Source organism: Astyanax mexicanus, chromosome 6 (assembly GCF_023375975.1).
Source record: "Astyanax mexicanus isolate ESR-SI-001 chromosome 6, AstMex3_surface, whole genome shotgun sequence".
Lineage (NCBI taxonomy): Eukaryota > Metazoa > Chordata > Actinopteri > Characiformes > Acestrorhamphidae > Astyanax > Astyanax mexicanus.
Window position 1 is genome coordinate 5,745,516 of NC_064413.1, and position 19,074 is coordinate 5,764,589.

The 19,074-nt window shown below is 38.7% G+C and overlaps 1 protein-coding gene across 2 annotated transcripts in view; it reads right to left on the bottom strand.

Annotated features, from left to right (window-relative positions):
- The window catches only part of cicb (capicua transcriptional repressor b), a 71,435-nt gene that overhangs the window by 29,051 nt on the left and 23,310 nt on the right, over positions 1-19,074 (bottom strand). The window lies entirely within an intron of this gene.

Here is a 19,074-nt window from a genome sequence, read left to right on the forward strand (position 1 = left end):
ATCTTTTATTTCAAACTGTTACAACTCAGTTGTAAACTAGGGCTGCACAATATTGGAAAATAAAAAACATTTTTTTCCAAATTTTGTCAGGTGTCAACAAATCCAACATGTCATGATATTAATACTGCACTTCATCCAAGATTGGAATGAAATAAATGATAATGGGCGGAAATAATGTACGTCTGGTGCGTATGCCATTGAAAATCGGTTAGTTTTCTCTGTGTAGAAAGCAACAAAATGTGAAAAGTAAAAAATAATACATTGACACTACACAACCCATTGCACTTTCTTATTATATTGTGCAGCCCTATTGTAAACAATCCTGAAATAATACTCAATAGACATTAACAGTCAAAATTTGGACACACTTTCTAGTTCAATGCTTCTATCCCCCCACCCCCTTATTGTGTAGGAATCATGTAATAACTTAAAGTGTTAAACAAACCAAAATACTCTGTAATACTTTTTTAGGTGCTCTTATCTGGGGTGATGTCAACTTGTAGTTTCTGAGGCTGGTAACGTAACTGCTGAACTTATCCTATGTAAAAGAACTAATTATTGCTCTTTGTTTCGTGGGGATGTCCTGCTGAGAGCCAGTTTCATCATAACATTTTTGATGGTCCTGCACTTAAGGATCCCTTCAAATTACATTCAAGGTTTTTTTCTTTACTAGTTGAGACGTTATTGCCACAATATGGATTAGAACATTACTCAAATTGGGCTATTCACTGTATACCAACTCTACCTCTTCACTACTTTACAATATGCTTTCAATATGAGCTCGAACACATTAAGAGGCAAGACATTCAAGTAATTAAGTTCTGCACAGCTGTCATCTAAGCATGATAGAAAACATATTCTGGATTGCTGAACACCTTTTATGTTTTAGAGTTTCATAGTTTAGATGACTCTAGTATTAATTTACAAAACAGAAAAAATAAAAAATGGAAAACCACTAAATCTAAAATGTGTCCAACAATCTAATAATCACATTTCATTGCTGCCCAATTCAAGCTGGAACAGACAACTGCAATTCTTTACAGCATTATTTCTTTTACAGGTTACCAATTTAGGGGGAAAAAGAGACAAAACTGACCAAACATGCTCAATCCTTGGCGAAGATATTGCGGGGTTTCCGAGGAAAACATGATTAACGAGGATTCGTGAGTCTCTTGGCTTGCTTTTTTTTTTTTTGCTTCTATAAACACTTCATTAATGTGTAATAACAATGTCCTTCTCCGTGGGCTTTCTTTAACCCGTTAAAAAGTCCATTTGGTGTGAAACAGCACTGAATCCTTCCTAGTACAAATGCGGCATCTTCATGGTCGTCGTCCGTGGCAGGTTATAATGATGATGATGATGCTGGTCAGTCAGTTCTCAAAAGTCAGGATCAAAACAAATGGCCATAGTCGAGTTGGGTGCCACAAAAGTCTTAAAGCCCCTCTTTCACAGGGGAGATGAGTTAGTAATCTTTGGGTAGTCAGCTTTTTCTTTAAGCACACGTTTTAATGAATTAATGGCTCAGTTTGGATATTTAAAACGCACAAGTAAGAAGCTGCTGGTTATCTAACCTTAGCTAGCGTTAACCAACTCATTTGCCATTTCAAAACAATAGTATGGACACAAAACAGCTCAAAACGCATTCCTATATCTGCCCGCTTCTCCGTATTGAACTTCTATTTGGAAGATTTGCTTTATTTTTGGTCCAAAAACGCCCCCTGCGCCGCTTTCGCTTGTTTGTTTACACTGACTGACCGATGCGGTGTTTAAAGGGTTAAAAGAACTAGGCCTCAGAATCCCCGGGCTAGAGTAGTAACCTGACCCGACCTCAGACTAACCTCTTCAGCTGCGTTTCTAGGCGTATTTACAGCGCAAAACAGGCATGTACGCGCATTTTCATAGAGTAAATGAGTATTTAATACGCTAAACATTCCCCAAAAATACAGTTAATGAAAACTATAGCTAGCTGTATATCTTTCAAGCGAGACATTTAGCTAGATAACCTAGCTTGCTATGTTAGCACTGCAGCTAGCTACGCTTAGCTAAGCTAATTAGATCAACATACAGGACAAGTCTTTTAGCTAACGGTTCTTTGGATTTGCGCAGCTAGCTGTTAGCTATCAAATTGTGTGGAAAATAGAAACTGTTAAAATGTAGAAGCAGTCGTGTATGCGGCTTAAAATATGGTAAAATGTTAGCTAACTAGTTAAGCAGCTAAGTTAGCTAGGTTAAAGACCTGTGTTTCAGTTATATTCAGCATATATAATCAGCACACATGGCCTGTATAACTAGATGCTGAAGGAGAGGGTTAGGTTTACGCTAATATGTTGGCTACAAACGTGGTTCATCAAATTCATCCTATTTCCACCTTTTTCGTGGCACAAGAAAGACAAATAGATTTATTTCGTCTTCAAACATCTACACAAATCTACACAGAAAAGCGCGTGTAGGCTGCATGGCCCTGATCTCAACGGCGGCAGCGCCGGAGCTCCACATGAGTCCGTCCCCCAGGGAACGCCCCGGTACCCTCGCCGCCGAAAAGCACCGGCGTTGGGGAGCCAGCGCTCATCTCAGGGCTGCTCGTGTCAAATAATCGAATACAGACCAGCAGTTTCAGAGCGGCATTTGTGTTAAATAATCGAGTAAAGACCAAAACTGTCAATCAAAGCTGCACCTGTGTCTCTTGACTAATATTCGACTAAAGACTAGCACTTAGTCAGAGCTGCACTTATTTTGACTAATCGACTTAAGACTTCCAGCACTTTCAGTCAGGAGCTGCACTTGTTTCGAATAATCGACTCAAGACTTCCAGCAGTTTCAGTAAGAGCTGCACATGCGAATAATCGACTTAAGAATTCCAGCACTGTCAGTCAGAGCTGCACTTGTATCAAATAATCGACTCAAGACTTCCAGCACTGTCAGTCAGAGCTGCACTTGTGCATCCAGTGCTTCAACACAACCAGTAACCTGCTAGTTAATTATCTAACAAGCTAATAACCTGCTTTTTGCGGATTCTTACTTAGCTTGGACTGCACACAACACACCATCTCTTTAGCTTCGAACCTTGACAATTATTCGGTTAGCGTTCGTTATATTGTTATTAAAGCGCTGCTTCTCGTGTTTAAATGCCCCTCTCTCTCTATCCCACACCCAGTCTGACTCTATCTAGTCGCCACCTCCTCCAAAAAGGCTGAACCCCCCTGAGCTCGTCACGAAGACCACTAATGCAACTTATTTCAGTTTAAAATACGAAAACAACAGCGACAACTCAGAGCCCTCGAGGACAGCGCCAGAAAAACGACAATAAATAATTATGAAAAACAACGTTAATATAAAACAAACAATAAGCAAAACGATGATATTCCAGGGGGGTACCGATGCTTGAGCCTAAAAATGATGGATCTGAAGTCCGTTTCGCTGTCCCCTCGCACACCACACACACACACACACACACACAAACGCGAGCGCGCGCGCACGAGAGCGCACACACACTCCGCTCGTAAGAGGCTTCAGCCGCAGCAGCAGCGGCAGGGCGCTCCGCAGTAGAAAGAAGCCGTCGTTTCTCGGATATCAGTCCCGCTCCCAGCCGGCCCAGCCTCCACTCGTTCCCCCCTCGGGTTCCTCCTCTCTCTCCTTCTCCGCTAAGCCCTCTCTCTCTTTCTGTATCTCTCTATCGCTCTCTCTTTCTCTCTCTCTCTTTCTTTTCTTCACCCTCTCCCTCCCCTCTTCCTCTTGTTGTATTTAGCAGGCTGCCCCCTTTCGTTCTAACAGCGCCTCATACCCGCCCACTTTGTACTCGCCGAGCGCAACGATTGGCCCGTGCCGCTGCAGCGTCACCGCGCGGCCTCCAGCGCTCATTGGTCGCACGCAGCGCAGGAATGTCAGTCATATGCAAATCCGCCTCGCTCCCAAACGGCGAAAAGGTGAATTGTGGGCGGGGCTTCACACTGGGTTTTATTGTTTATTTATTCCAAAATGTATTTGTATAGGTACAGTACCTAAATAAATTGAGCAAAGATTCTGGGTGTGCATCACAAAACAAACAATTGACATAAATATACCGGTATATATATATGTTTATATATATATATATATATATATATATATATATATATATATATATATAATATTTTTTATTCGTAATAAGATTTTTTAAACTAATAAGATATGCGACTTCTCATTGGCTCCTGAGACATTTGCCCCCACTGAGCGTTATTAGCATAAGCTGACTAGAAGAGAAATAAATAAAATAAATCGATTTATTAATGCTAAAAGTTTTTAACATTCCTATATTTTTGTCTATAATGTGTTGATACAGTATAAGACATTACATAAGTGAATATGACATCATTAAGTTACTTACATGCTCTGATTTAAGTTAATTTCAGTCTTTTAGTAATATAATAAGTTCACAATGGAAAGGTTTAGCTTAAAATAACATCAATAATACAGGTCCTAACAGGTCCCACTTGTTTTTATTAGCAAAAAGCTCACCTCAGAGATTAGCTATGGAATTTGTACTAGTAATAATATCAAATATACAGATTTATACTATATAGACTAGTCACAATACCAAGACCACATATCCATAATGTAATAGTGGCTAGTCATATGTTACATAGTATTAGATCAACAGATTTAAAAAGTCAACACATGTTGATTGATATTAGCAATATTATTTAAAATCGCAATTTTACTAGCAAAAAAAATAACAAAAAAAAATATATATATAGTCCAAATATGTGAACTGTAATTCTGACTAATATTTGTTCTGGTTTTAAATATAATGTATTTGATCTAATATATTATATTTACAATTTAATTTTGACTACCATGGATAATATTAATAATCTTTTATTTTTGACAGTATTTTATCAGTATTGAAAGACAGACAGATAGACAGATAGATAGATAGATAGATAGATAGATAGATAGATAGATAGATAGATAGATACATAGACAGATACATAGATATATAGATGTGTGGTAGGTGTCCCAGCTCTGCTGATATAGTTTTACTGTAATAGCTTTAAGTGGTAGAAGCTACAGACCGTGTGCTACTTTTAACGTATGATGCGGCTTATGAATCATATGATTCATCTGGAAGCCGAGTGACTCACAAACAAACATCTGTGTAAGACATATAAGAAGTGGAAGTGCTTTACGGGAACCTGATCTTTACAAATCCACTTCCTCTCCTGCCCCCCAGTGCCCACAGCATGCACTCTAGTGTACAGTACAGTGAAGTGCCCACACTGACCTCCCCTGCACACTACCCCCAGCTCATCATTACAGTTGATCAAAACACAACACGCAGACTTCTAGGCCCACCAGCAGAGACTGTACAGACTGCACCTAGCTCTCCACTCCCTCACCACAGTCAGCAGTGTCTGCTCATATCTGCCGCAATCGCCACCAAACAGATAGTGTCTGGCAGTGAACCGGAAAAGAGAATTTAGCAGCTGTTAGACGTGTCAGATTTAAAAACAAGACTGCAGAACACTTATTTCTGATCATACTGCTGAATGCTATCAGATATAGCATTATCAGATTGTACATGCCACAGCTGTGCTTCTGATTAATTCATGAATAAATGTGAAACTCCACCGTTAACTCCCTTCAACCTTTAAACCAGACTGTTCATTCTGATATTAATCATAACACATTATTATTCAGTTGCAAACAAGAACTACCATATCTACTACAAAAAAACAATATCTACTAGGAATCTACTAAGAATTATTCAGTATCTACTCTGAATTATTCCAAATCGACTAAGAATTATTTAATAACTACTATGAGTTATTCAGTAACTCCTAAGAATTATTCAGTATCTACTAAAGCTATTCAGTATATACTATGAATAATTCAGAATCTACTAAAATATTCAGTATCAACTATGAAATATTCAGTAACTTCTATGATTTTTTTTTAATCGACTAAGAATGATTTACTATCAACTAAGAATTATTCAGTATCTACTAAGAATAAGTCAGTATCTACTTTGATTTATTCAGTATCTACTATAAATTATTTAGTACCTACTATTAATTATTCAGTATCTACTAACAATTATTCAGTATCGACTAAGAATGATGAAGTATCTACTTTGAATAATTTAGTATCTACTATGAATTATTTAATATCTTCTATAGATTATTCAACATCTACTATGAATTATTTAGTATCTACTATTAATTATTCAGTATCTACTAACAATTATTCAGTATCGACTAAGAATGATTGAGTATCTACTTTGAATAATTCAGTCTCTATTATGAATTATTTAGTTTCTACTATGAATAATTAATTACCTACTAAGCATAAATCAGTATCTACTATGAATTATTCAGTATCTACTATGAATTATTCAGTATCTACTATGAATTATTTAGTACCTACTAAAAATATTCAATATCTCATATGAACGATTCAGTATCTACTAAGAACTATTCAGTATCTACTATGAATTATTCTGAATCTACTATGAAGTATTCAGTATTGACTGTAAATTATTCAGTATCAACTATAAAGTATTCAATATCTTCTTTAAATTATTTAGTATCTACTTTTAACTATTCAAAGTGTACTACGAATCATTCAGTACCCAATATGATTGATAAGGCATCTGAATCTACTATGGATTTGTAAGAAATTACAAATAATTATTAACTACTATATCTACTTTATTATATAGTAGAGTTATATAGTATCTAGTATGGTCTTTTTTCAGTATTTACTATGTAAATATAAAAAATAAAAGTGTTTTATATGTTTCATTATAAAATCTAAAGACTGCTATACTGAATCAAATTAACATGATGAGTTTTGGGATGTACTATCACCCCCTACCCTCCACAGTGATCAGTGATCAGCATGGTCTGAATGTAGCAGAGCTACAGCGAGCCGGGGGCCAGACAGAGTGTCTATACTGAAGCATTCAGGCTGACTGAGGCCAACCTAATAATGATGTCAGTAGGCTCAGGTTACTGGCCTAAAACCCTGCTATCAGTACACACAGCATCTAGAGCGCATGATAAGAGCATGTTCACTTCATGTGAGTGTGTGTGTTTGTGTGGGTGTGAGCTGAGTTTGTGTGTATTGAAAGAGTGTGGGAGCTATTTGTAGAGGGCAACGGGGCACTGGCCTCATGCCCAGTACCACCCTGTGCCATCACATTTGCACTACGATATGGGGCGGAGTGTGTGTGTGCGCATGAATGTGTGTGTGTGTGTACACACACTGCCAGGATGATGACGACATTTTCCATACTCATTAGTCATCTCCAACCATCGTGAGATACGTATGTTCCAGTGTACGTTTGCATTTGACTTAATGCTTAACGTCAAAACTGAGGCACTTGGACAATGTACAAACACACACGCACACACACACACACAGTCAGTAGAGATCTGATAATAAAAGCAGAGGCAGCTGAAAGCTGGAGAAAAAGAGAGAAAAATGGGTGGGAAGGGGAAAGAGTGCGAGTCAGGCGAGTAAAAATAGAACAAGAGTCATTCTGTGGAGAGAAGAGGAGAGGAGTGAGTGAGGAGGGGTGGGTTGGAATAGAAAACAAGTTGTGAAAACAGAGCCCCTCTCATTGGATGAGAGGTAAGGGAACCAAAAGAGGCCTGAAAGGCTGCAGACTGCAGACAGCTCGGCTTCACACAGCACGGATGATCACGTACATCCACCATCTGCACCGAAATCCACAGTAACTGAGGGAAGATCAGAAACAACAGGCCAAAAACAGCATGTTCTGCTTTTACAACTGTCAACATTGTCACACCAGAGGGAGGGGCTAATCCTCTCTCCACCAGTGAGCTCACTCCCAACCCTGGGCTTCAGCCAATGAGGTCAGGCTGAGCACCTCCGGCTCAGACGGACACCGTAGTAAACAAGTTCTTAACCCTTTCACTGCTGGAGAAGAGGCAGAACAGAACTTAATGCCCATGATAAAGGTACATTTCATTGAAATAAAAGCTAAAAATGTATAAAACCTTAATTTCCAGAGATAGATACAAGAATGTATTTTAAATAATACAAAATACACCTTTTAAAGAAGGTTTCTGCAAAGGTTCTTCAAGAAAGACTACTGTTTTTACAGAGTACAGAGTCAAATTTATAAACCTCTAAGGCTATGTTCACATTACAAGCCACATTGCTCAGATCTGATTTTTTGCTCAGATGTAATTTGTCTTAATCTTAATGAATTAATTAATAAAGTTATTTGTATCTGTAATGTGTAATGTGAATGAATCTGTCCCTGAAACGTCTCTTGACATTGATACCTGTATAAACGTCACCTTCTTCACCACCAACAAAAAAACTCATATTAGAGAGACGAGAGACTCGTAGCTTTATAAAGGGAAATGAATGCATTTGTTAGCAGCTCATATGTGGAGCATCTTTTGCTGGAGTGGAGAAACAGTAAACAGCTTGTCTGAAGTTCATGCTCAGGTTCAGGAGGTGAAAAAAGGCAAGGTGGTTTGCTTTTGCTGTTTTTGCAGCTATAGCTGCACAGCTGCACCAAGAGATGCAGTGTAGGTACGAGAGAGAAGCACATAGCGCATGTGTAAAAGCAAAAAGAGGCATGTCCGTGGTTTAGATACATATCCAACTTAGGGCCACATATGAAAGTGACTCAGATCTGATTTGAAAAAAAAAAAAAAAAAACGGATTTGGCACGTTCACACAGCCATGAAAAATCAGATCTGAGCCACATTGAGCAAAAAAAAAAATCAGATTTGAGTCACTTCAGTCTGGTAATGTGAACGTAGCCTTAAGAAGAAAAGCAAAATATAGCGTAATATCAATGAAAAAGGTTCATTTAATTTCTTTCATTTTCCCAAAAATTGTCAGCACACCTTATAATCTGGTGCGCCTTATGGACGAATTTTAATAGCCAGGTATTAAGGAACAGTTAAGCCACTCTGCTGAAGTACAGCGTTATACAGGCATTTCAGTGACGTTTTTCCATCACCAAGACTGGAGCAGTGTTAGCATTAGCCGCTAACTGCAGGGCTAGCTCTTTCCCGTTCAGAGGTGAGTATATTCAGACTGTAGTCTGCGTGTTTACCGTGTTAAAACAAACTATATTGGACGAACTGCCAGCTGATAGAGCCCTGGCTTACCGGAACACTCAGGGTTCCTCAGTATAGCACTCTCTGGTGGTATTTATTAGCACTAAGTGCTGCTGCTAACTGCAGCTAGCGCTGCTGCTAACCACGCTGTTAAAAATATTGGAAATCTAAGCTTACTGTAAATAAACAGAAGTGCTTTACTCACCCAAATAAACAAGAGAGAAATCTGTGCAGATTATCGTCCAGCTCTTGTTTTTTTTTTTAAGAATGTAAGAATTTAAGATTTTTTTTTACACATTTGTTTACTTAGGCACCTTATAATCTGGTGCACCTTACAGTACATAAAATACAGTAACTGGGCTAAATGTAGACCATGTAAGAAACACTTAAAGCTTGTTTCAGTCTCTGGTCTGGACGTCTGAAAACACCCTGTCTCTAGATGGTGTAAAGTAGGTGGGGGTAAAAACCTGACCTAGCAGATCAAGTGTGAGAAAGGACATCCTCCAAAGATAATTGTCAGTATATTTGAGCAGTACAAGAAATCCTTCTCTTCACATATCCCAGCTGAAGAAGCCGGGGTCAAGGAGGGTTAAGGGCCTCGCTCAAGAGCCCAACAGCATCAGCTTAGCAGACCTGGACATCTAACCCATAACCTTGTAATCAATAAACCAGAGCTCTAACAACTGCTGCAGCTATTCCACCCAGACTACGAGCTAAAATCAAGTTTCCCTTACATTTACTCTAAGCAAAAAGGTTCTATACAGTATCAAAATGTGTTCTTTGACTCGTTAGTGCATCCCTTTTTTGATGGTACAGTTTTTAGGTTTGTATGCAGCCCCTGCCATAGATGTAGGTGTCAACATTTAAAAGGTCACTGCTAAAGATGAACTGAATGTTTGGCAACCGAAATGATCATGCCGAAAATGTCAAAACCACTTCCTGTGTTCAGTGACTTTAGGGTTAGTTAAGACAAAAAAAATACCAAATAGTAAATATTATTCATTTTAAGTCAAAAATATATTTAACAGTCACTAATTGCTGCCATCATTATCGGGAGATTGCTGGTTCGAATCCCGCTCATGCAGCTTGCCATCAGCTGCCAGATCCTTAACAGAGCACAATTGGCCTTGCTCTCTCTGGGTGGGTACAGTAGAAGGCGCTCTCTCCCCACAGCACTCCAAAGGGTGATGTTGATCAGAACAAGGCGTCTGTGAGCTGATGTATCAGAACCAAGTTTCTGCGCTTTTCTCCAACTATGCTGTGATGCTAATCGGCAAAAAAAGGCGGAGTCTGACTGTACATGTATCGGAGGAGGCGTGTGCTAGTCTTCCCCCTCCTGGTGTGTTGGGGCATCATTAGTGATAGGGAAGTTCTAATGAGTGGGTTGGGTAATTGGCCGTGTAAACTGGGGAGAAAATGGGAGAATATGGAAAAAAGAGTCACAGATTTCAGCCCTATTATTATGTGCTACAATATGATTGAGTTCCAATATGATTCCAATATGTTCCAATAAGATTCAGATAACATTAGGAATTGTTCATTCTTAATAAAAACAATGAATCGTTTCACCTCCAGCTCAGGCTACCTTCATTTGTATCTCATCAATTATTTGATCTAATTCAAACCTGCAGGACTACTGCTCGTTTGCTGTTGCCATGGCAACAGGTTAAAAAGGTGCAGATAATGTTGCTGTTAAGAGATCAACACCGGATATACCACCTGGATAATATATTTGGAAACTGCATTCAGCATCCTAATGCATATATACAGCTCTGGAAAAAAATTAAGAGACCACTTCAAAATAATCAGTTTCTCTGATTTAACTAACTATAGGTATATGTTTGAGTAAAATGAACATTTTGTTTTGTTTAAACTACTAATTTTCTCCCAAATTCCAAATAACAATATAAAAAATATAAAAAAGATGCAGAGCTTTCAAACCTCAAATAATGCAAAGAAGACAAGTTCATATTCATTTAGAAACAACGACAATACTAAAGTTTTATCTGAGGAAGAGTTCAGAATTTTAATTTTTTTTTATGTGGAAGAATAACCCAGATTTTAAATTACAGCTTTCATGTGTCTCAGCATGCTCTCCACCAGTCTTACACACTGCTTTAGGATAAATCTATGCCACTGCTGCTGCAAAAAATTGCTGCCAACAGAATGCTGCTTCCTGGGTAGTGCCTGCAGGGCACTCCCCACATCACACTGCCTACAGGACACTGCCCACAAAACACTACCTACTAGATGCTGCCCACAGAACACTGCCCCCTGAATGGTGCCAACAGGACATAGCCCACAGGACACTGGCCACATGACACTGCCTACAGGACACTTCCCACAAAACACTACCTACTGTATTCTGCCCACAGAACACTGCCCCCTGAATAGTGCCTACAGGACATAACCCACAAGACACTGGCCACAGGACTCTGTCCATAGAACACTGCCCTTAGATGGTGTCTACAGGACATTGGCCACAGGACACTGACCACAGGATGCTGTCCATAGAACACTGCCCTTGGATGGTGTATACAGGACACTGGCCACAGGACACTGACCACAGGATGCTGTCCACAGGATGCTGCCTACAAGACACTGCCCACAAAATTCTGCCTACAGGAAACTGCCCCCTGAATAGTGCCTACAGGACACTTCCCACAAACCATTGCCTACAAAACGCTGCCTACAGCATGCTGCCAACAGAACACTGCCTTTGGATGGTGTCCACAGGACACTGACCACATGATGCTGTCCATAGGATGCTGCCCACAGAATACTGCCCACAAAATTCTGCCTACAGGACACTGCCCCCTGAGTAGTGCCTACAGGTCATGTCCCACAAACCATTGCCCACAAAACGCTGACTACAGCATGCTGCCACCAGAACACTGCCTTTGGATGGTGTCTACAGGACATTGTCCACAGGACACTGACCACAAGATGCTGTCCACAGGATGCTGCCTACAAGACACTGCTCACAAAATTCTGCCTGCTGGACGCTGCCTTCAGGACGCTGCCCACGGGACACTGCCCACAAGATGATGCCCACAGAATACTGCCCACAAAATGCTGCCTACAGGACAATGCCCACAGGATGCTGTTGGTGGACTGTTCTCAGGCCAGCAGTAACACTGAGGTGATCAAAACTGCAGCAGCACTGCTGTATCTGATCCACATACACCATCACCACCACACACAATAACACTTCATACACCACCACCACCACGCCAAATAAGCATCTAATAATAGCTGCTCTGTGGTGGGTTTCTGTCCTGTTGGGTCCTAAGCATTGCAGAACAGAGAGAAAGGAGGATAATAATAAAATATGCAGAGAAACAGATACAGAACTACAATCTGTAATTATTATAGAACTACAACCTGCTCCTATATGATCAGTGGAGCTGATATGGAGGACATCTTGCAGAAACAATAAGGCAGTGTTAAGAAAGTGTCCAATGCGTTCAAAAAACAAGCATAAGCAATCAATCAATCTGAATAAGAGAACCACTAAGAACCAAGCTTACACGCTCTGTCCATATGATTATGTTATTTCTGCTTCGCCTTCGGCTCTCAAAAAGGTTTAGAAGCAAAGAACAGAGAGAATAAATGATGCAGAGTGGAAAACGGACCAGCGCTGAGCTTAAAGAAGTGGTTCAGCCGACTAGTTCACCTGATAACACTGCTAAACAAATGCTTGAGGCTACAGTTAGTGTGTGATGTCACTTAAATCCTCATAATCAGTGAATATTTGCATTTATGAACATTGAGTTAGCATTGATGACATGATTGACGCCTCTTTTAAATAAGACGAGAAGGAGTTCAGAGAGTAATGTCTCATTTCATCCACACGGGGGAAGCACTGTCACACATTTAAAAATGGCCAAAAAATAAAAGCCCAGCACATCCATGCGAGCAAGGGCAAGGTAAGAACAGAGGAGAAGAGCAGCAGACGTAGTGGAGATGCTAAAAAAATATATCTATACAAATCGTGCAAAATTTTAAACAGCGTATATGATTAAATAAGCAAATCCATGTCAAAATATGTAAATTATACATGATGTCATCATAAGAAAAAACTTAAAAAATGAAGTGTAACAGATGAATAATTGAGGTATAAGGAATGAGCAGAGATAAGCGTTTCAGTTTGTTGTGAGTATTGGCAGATTCCTTGTTTACGTCTCTCTGCTCTTGTTGCTAGGGAGCCCTGACGTTACATAAAAAAGAGAGATGGAGCGGAATTCCCAGGAATGCTGTGGGAACACGGTACGGAAACATGGAAGGCTTCTGCACTGCAGCATGGAGAAGGTTGGGGGGGGGGGGGGGGGGTAGGGTAGTAACTGGTGAAAAACAAAGATAGAGTAGGCATGGAATGAGTGAATGAGAGATGAAGGGATGAAGTGGAAACGAGGGGAAGAGTGAGACAAGATGGATGAAATCAGTAAAGTAGGAAATATGTTGGGATAAAAGTCCATTAAAAACTCCATTAAACTTGGACCACGGTAATCATAATCCCGATGGAGCTCTATCAGATGTGGCCATTTCAAGGTTAACATCACAAATGAGCTCATGATTCACAATTAGGGGTCGGCGATATGGCCCTAAAATAATATCACGATATTGTCACGATAACGATACTTTTGGTGATATGACAAAACATTGTATTATAAAAAACATTTCAAGAATACATTACTGCAACAAAATTAAACTAAAAATGTATTACTGCATACAATATGATATAGCACACGCCTAACTGAGATATAAAAAAATACAAGAATTTAATCAGATTTGTCCACAATGTCATGATAATAATAATGCACTCCAAATATCTCCATATATCCAGGATTAAAGTAAAATATCTGAACAGATATAATCTCTATAGTTTCTAGTAGATATACAGCTCTGAGAGACAACTTGAACAATATTGTTTCATTCTAGAAACTACGGACAACATTTCTTCCAAATTCCAAATAAAAATATTGTCATTTAGAGCATTTATTTGCAGAAAATGAGAAATGATTGAAATATCAAAAAAGATGCAGAGCTCTCAGACCTGAAATAATGCAAAGAAAACAAGTTCATATTCATAAAGTTTTAAGAGCTCAGAAATCAATATTTGGTGGAATAATCCTGGTGTTTAATAACAGTTTTCATGCATCTTGGCATCATGTTCTCCTCCACCAGTCTTACACACTGCTTTTGGATAACTTCATGCTGCTTTACTCCTGGTGCAAAAATTCAAGCAGTTCAGTTTGGTTTGATGGCTTGTCATCATCCATCTTCTTCTTGATTATTTTCCAGAGTTTTTTTATTTGGTAATTTTTGGTATTTTTTTAAGTGCTCTCTCAATTTTTTTCAGTGCTGTATAGTGGTAAAATGAAAACAGAGTAAATTTTTCTTTAGCTAAAAACAGCAAAAAAAAGTACATGTTCAATGATAAATGGGCTCAAAAATGCTAATCAAATATGTCTTAAAGAGTAACTGGACTCTAAGACATTTTGAGATGCAAATATTAACAGAATTTAGATATTTGACCATATTTTGAGAAAAACATACAATTACTATAGATAGGGGTGTGCCATATCGTTACATACACAACAATATCGCCAACATTTTTGAATATCGTGAACCGTATTATACTCTGAAATATTGTGCCATATCACTCACCCCTAATTATCACATTAGGGTTCTACTTTTTTGCTGTTTTTAGCAAAAGAAAAATTCACACTGTTCTCATTTCCCTTTATATATCTACTAGAGACTACTAGAGATTATATCTGTCCAGTCTCATTTATTGCACCTTAATCCTGGATATATTGAGATATTTGGAGTGCATTATTATTAGTATCATGACATTCTGGATCATTAACTTCTGTTACAAATCTGATAAATACAGTCATATGAAAAAGTTTGGGCACCCCTATTAATCTTAATCATTTTTAGTTCTAAATATTTGAGTGTTTGCAACAGCCATTTCAGTTTGATATATCTAATAACTGATGGACACAGTAATATTTCAGGATGGAAATTAGGTTTATTGAACAGAAAATGTGCAATATGCATTAAACCAAAATTTGACCGGTGCAAAAGTATGGGCACCCTTATCATTTTATTGATTTGAATACTCCTAACTACTTTTTACTGACTTACTGAAGCACAAGATTGGTTTGGTAACCTCATTGAGCTTTGAACTTCATAGCCAGGTGTATCCAATCATGAGAAAAGGTATTTAAGGTGGCCAATTGCAGGTTGTTCTCCTATTTGAATCTCCTCTGAAGAGCGGCATCATGGGCTCATCAAAACAACTCTCAAATGATCTAAAAACAAAGATTGTTCAACATAGTTGTTCAGGGGAAGGATACAAAAAGTTGTCTCAGAGATTTAACCTGTCAGTTTCCACTGTGAGGAACATAGTAAGGAAATGGAAGAGCACAGGGACAGTTCTTGTTAAGCCCAGAAGTGGCAGGCCAAGAAAAATATCATAAAGGCAGAGAAGAAGAATGGTGAGAACAGTCAAGGACAATCCACAGACCACCTCCAAAGAGCTGCAGCATCATCTTGCTGCAGATGGTGTCACTGTGCCTCGGTCAACAATACAGCGCACTTTGCACAAGGAGAAGCTGTATGGGAGAGTGATGCGAAAGAAGCCATTTCAGCAAGTACGCCACAGAGTCGCCTGAGGTGTGCAAAAGCTATAATAGATATATAGATAATAATAGATATATCAAACTGAAATGGCTGTTCCAAACACCCAAATATTTAGAACTAAAAATGATTAAGATTAATAGGGGTGCCCAAACTTTTTCATTTGACTGTATATATATATATATTATATTTTTTAATTGATTGTGATTTTAGGGCCATATCGTCCACCCCTATGTATAGATGCAAATAAAGATAAAAAGTTAAAAGTAACATAATCACAATTCTAGACCAGTTTCCTAAACTTATCCAGGATACTAAACTCAGCAGCTGTGTTTGCTTCCCTCTTTTTCACATTTCAATCACTTTAATTAAGCTACTGTTTCTGCTGTCAGGGCGAATCTGTAAAAATATCTGTGTCCGATTATCTGCGGAAATTTGCAGATGATGTTGCCATGGGAACATGAGAAGATGACCAGAAGGGTGATCAACTTGAACCCGTTTAAATGCACAAAAATATTTGTTATTTTACTGTTCAGCTGGAGACGCGTATTAGCACAAATATGATTCATAACAGGAGTAGAGGTCGAGCGACCGCACTGACCACTCTCCGCCCACCGATTAGCATGATCAGGGAAAACTGAGCCCAGATTAAATGTGTATCACCTTGCCATGACCATGCTGGCCAGTGTTTAACCTTATTCACAGGTTATAACCTCACAACTTATACAGGTGTGGCATTCCAAAGTCAACGTCCGCTGCGGTAATACTTTATGATCTATATACGCACTGCTGTCCCATGCTGTCCCATGAATTTTGGCATGCCACTGTATACTGCTCTGACGATTTTTGCTATTTTACAGATTTTTTTTCTAAATTACTTACTTACATTAAATATTTCCCCATAGACATCAATTAAAGTTAAGAGGGTTTTTCCTCCTCCTGTAAAGTTGCTATTGTCACATCTTTTGCCTGTTTTCTGTCTTTTCTCATGTCTGTTATTCTCACGTGTCCCGGCTTCTCTGTGTTTCTTCCCTGGTGTTTTTCCACTCACCTGTGTCCATGTGTAGCTCCGCCCCTCGTTAGTCCGTCCCCAGGTGTTACCTGTTCTCTTTCCCGCCTTGTGTGTGTATTTAAGCGTCTCTGTCAGTAGTGTTTTTGTCGGTTCTTGTGCGTTTTCACGTCTGTCACGGCTGTGTTAATCCCGTCTGTTAGTTGGTCTCCATGTGTCTGAGTTTCTGTTTGGTTTATGTTTTGTTTTCTGTTTTTCAATAAATTATTACTTGCATTAGCGTCCGCTCTCCTCGTCCCGTCCTTCAACACAGCGTTACAGCTATTTTTTAGATACTGTATGATTTGTTGTGTGACAGTGCTTTAAAAAAAAAAACTACAGCTCTGGAAAAAAATTAGAGAGCACTTAAAAAGTATGAGTTTCACACACCCCTAACTGAGATATTAAAAAATACAAGAATTTAATCAGATTTGTAACAGAAGTCAATGATCCACAATGTCATGATACTAATAATAGTGCACTCCAAATATCGTCATATATCCAGGATTAAAGTAAAATTAGTGATACACATATACAGCTCTGGAAAAAATTAAGTGAATCAGTTTCTCTGATTTTGCTATTTATAGGTATATGTTTGACTAAAATGTACATTATTGTTTTATATATTGTAATATTGTCATTTGGAGCATTTATTTGCAGAAAATGAGAAATGGCTGAAATAACAGAAAAGATACAGAGCTTTCAGACCTCAAATAATGCAAAGAAAACAAGTTCATATTCTTTGATTTTACCGACCTAAATGGATGATCACAAGCCACCAAACCAAACTGAACTGCTTGAATTTTTGCACCAGGAGTAAAGCAGCTTAAAGTTATCCAAAAGCAGTGTGTAAGACTGGTGGAGGAGAACATGATGCCAAGATGCATCAAAACTGTGCTTAAAAACATTACGGTTATTCCACCAAATATTGATTTCTCTTAAAACTTTATGAATATGAACTTGTTTTCTTTGCATTATTTGAGGTCTGAAGCTCTGCATCTTTTTTGTTATTTCAGCCATTTCTCATTTTCTGCAAATAAATGCTTTAAATGACAATATTTTTATTTGGAATTTGAGAGGAATGTTGTTTAGCGTTTATAGAATAAAACAACAATGTTCATTTTACTCAAACATAAACCTATAAATAGCAAAATCAGATAAACTGATTCAGAAACTGAAGTGATCTCTTAATTTTTTCCAGAGCTGTACACAGCTTATATTTGTCTGATAATAAAGTTTGTTAATTTAAAAAATGTTAGTATGATAAAAAAGTAAAAACAAGAGAAATCTGTAGGGGGCAAATACTTTTTTCACACCACTGTATTACACTTATTCCAATGTAACTTCAGTTACATACAGGGTACAATACAGGTTAAAATACAGGTTAATAGGGTGGTTTATCTGGAGCGCTAGGATGGTTATACTGGTTCTGTGTTCATTCAGGTTGTATGAAAGTGTGTTTTCCTCCTTCGGCTGCGTTTCTACCTGCCTCCTCACGAGTCAGTGCCAGAGCCGAGCTACATTTTTACTATTCACTCGCTGTAGTACACACACACACACACACACCGTGACCAATCCCGTACTCCCACGCTCACACACTCCTGCACATATCTACAAATATGACATCCAAAATCACACACACACACACCGTAGCCCCCTACACACACACAGTATCTCGTGGTATTCCACACAGAACCCGAAATAAGCAAAAAGCAATTCACACTGAAATACTCCCACACACACACACACACACACACACTTTTACTCTCACACACACAGGACACGTGCAGCCTCCGCGAGTCCTCCAAAAGTGTTTCATTACACAAACACACGCAAGCAGCAAATCCCCTCATAAATTCCCACAACACCAGTGTGAGCGCGCACACACACACACACACACACACACACACACGTCCCATAAGTGACGGCTCACACAGCATCCTCAATGGACAGGAGGAGGAGTGTGTTCCCACCGAGTTCTCGATCATCCTCACACACACTGTAACATCTCTAAACACCCAGTCCATTCAGATCCTTCACCACTCAGCCTCAGTCTCAGTTACTGCTTATTACTGAACCATATATTAGATATATTAGATATATGTTGCCCCATTAGTGTTATATAAAGACAATTTCAGGTTAATTAAATACTGTATATATATGATGGGGAAAATTTCATTTGTTGTTAGCAACATTTGCTGCAGATAACAGTAGTAACAGCCGTAACAGCAAAAACTATGATCCAAATGCACAGTTTACATGAAGACTTTAAGACCAGATTTTACTGCAACACAA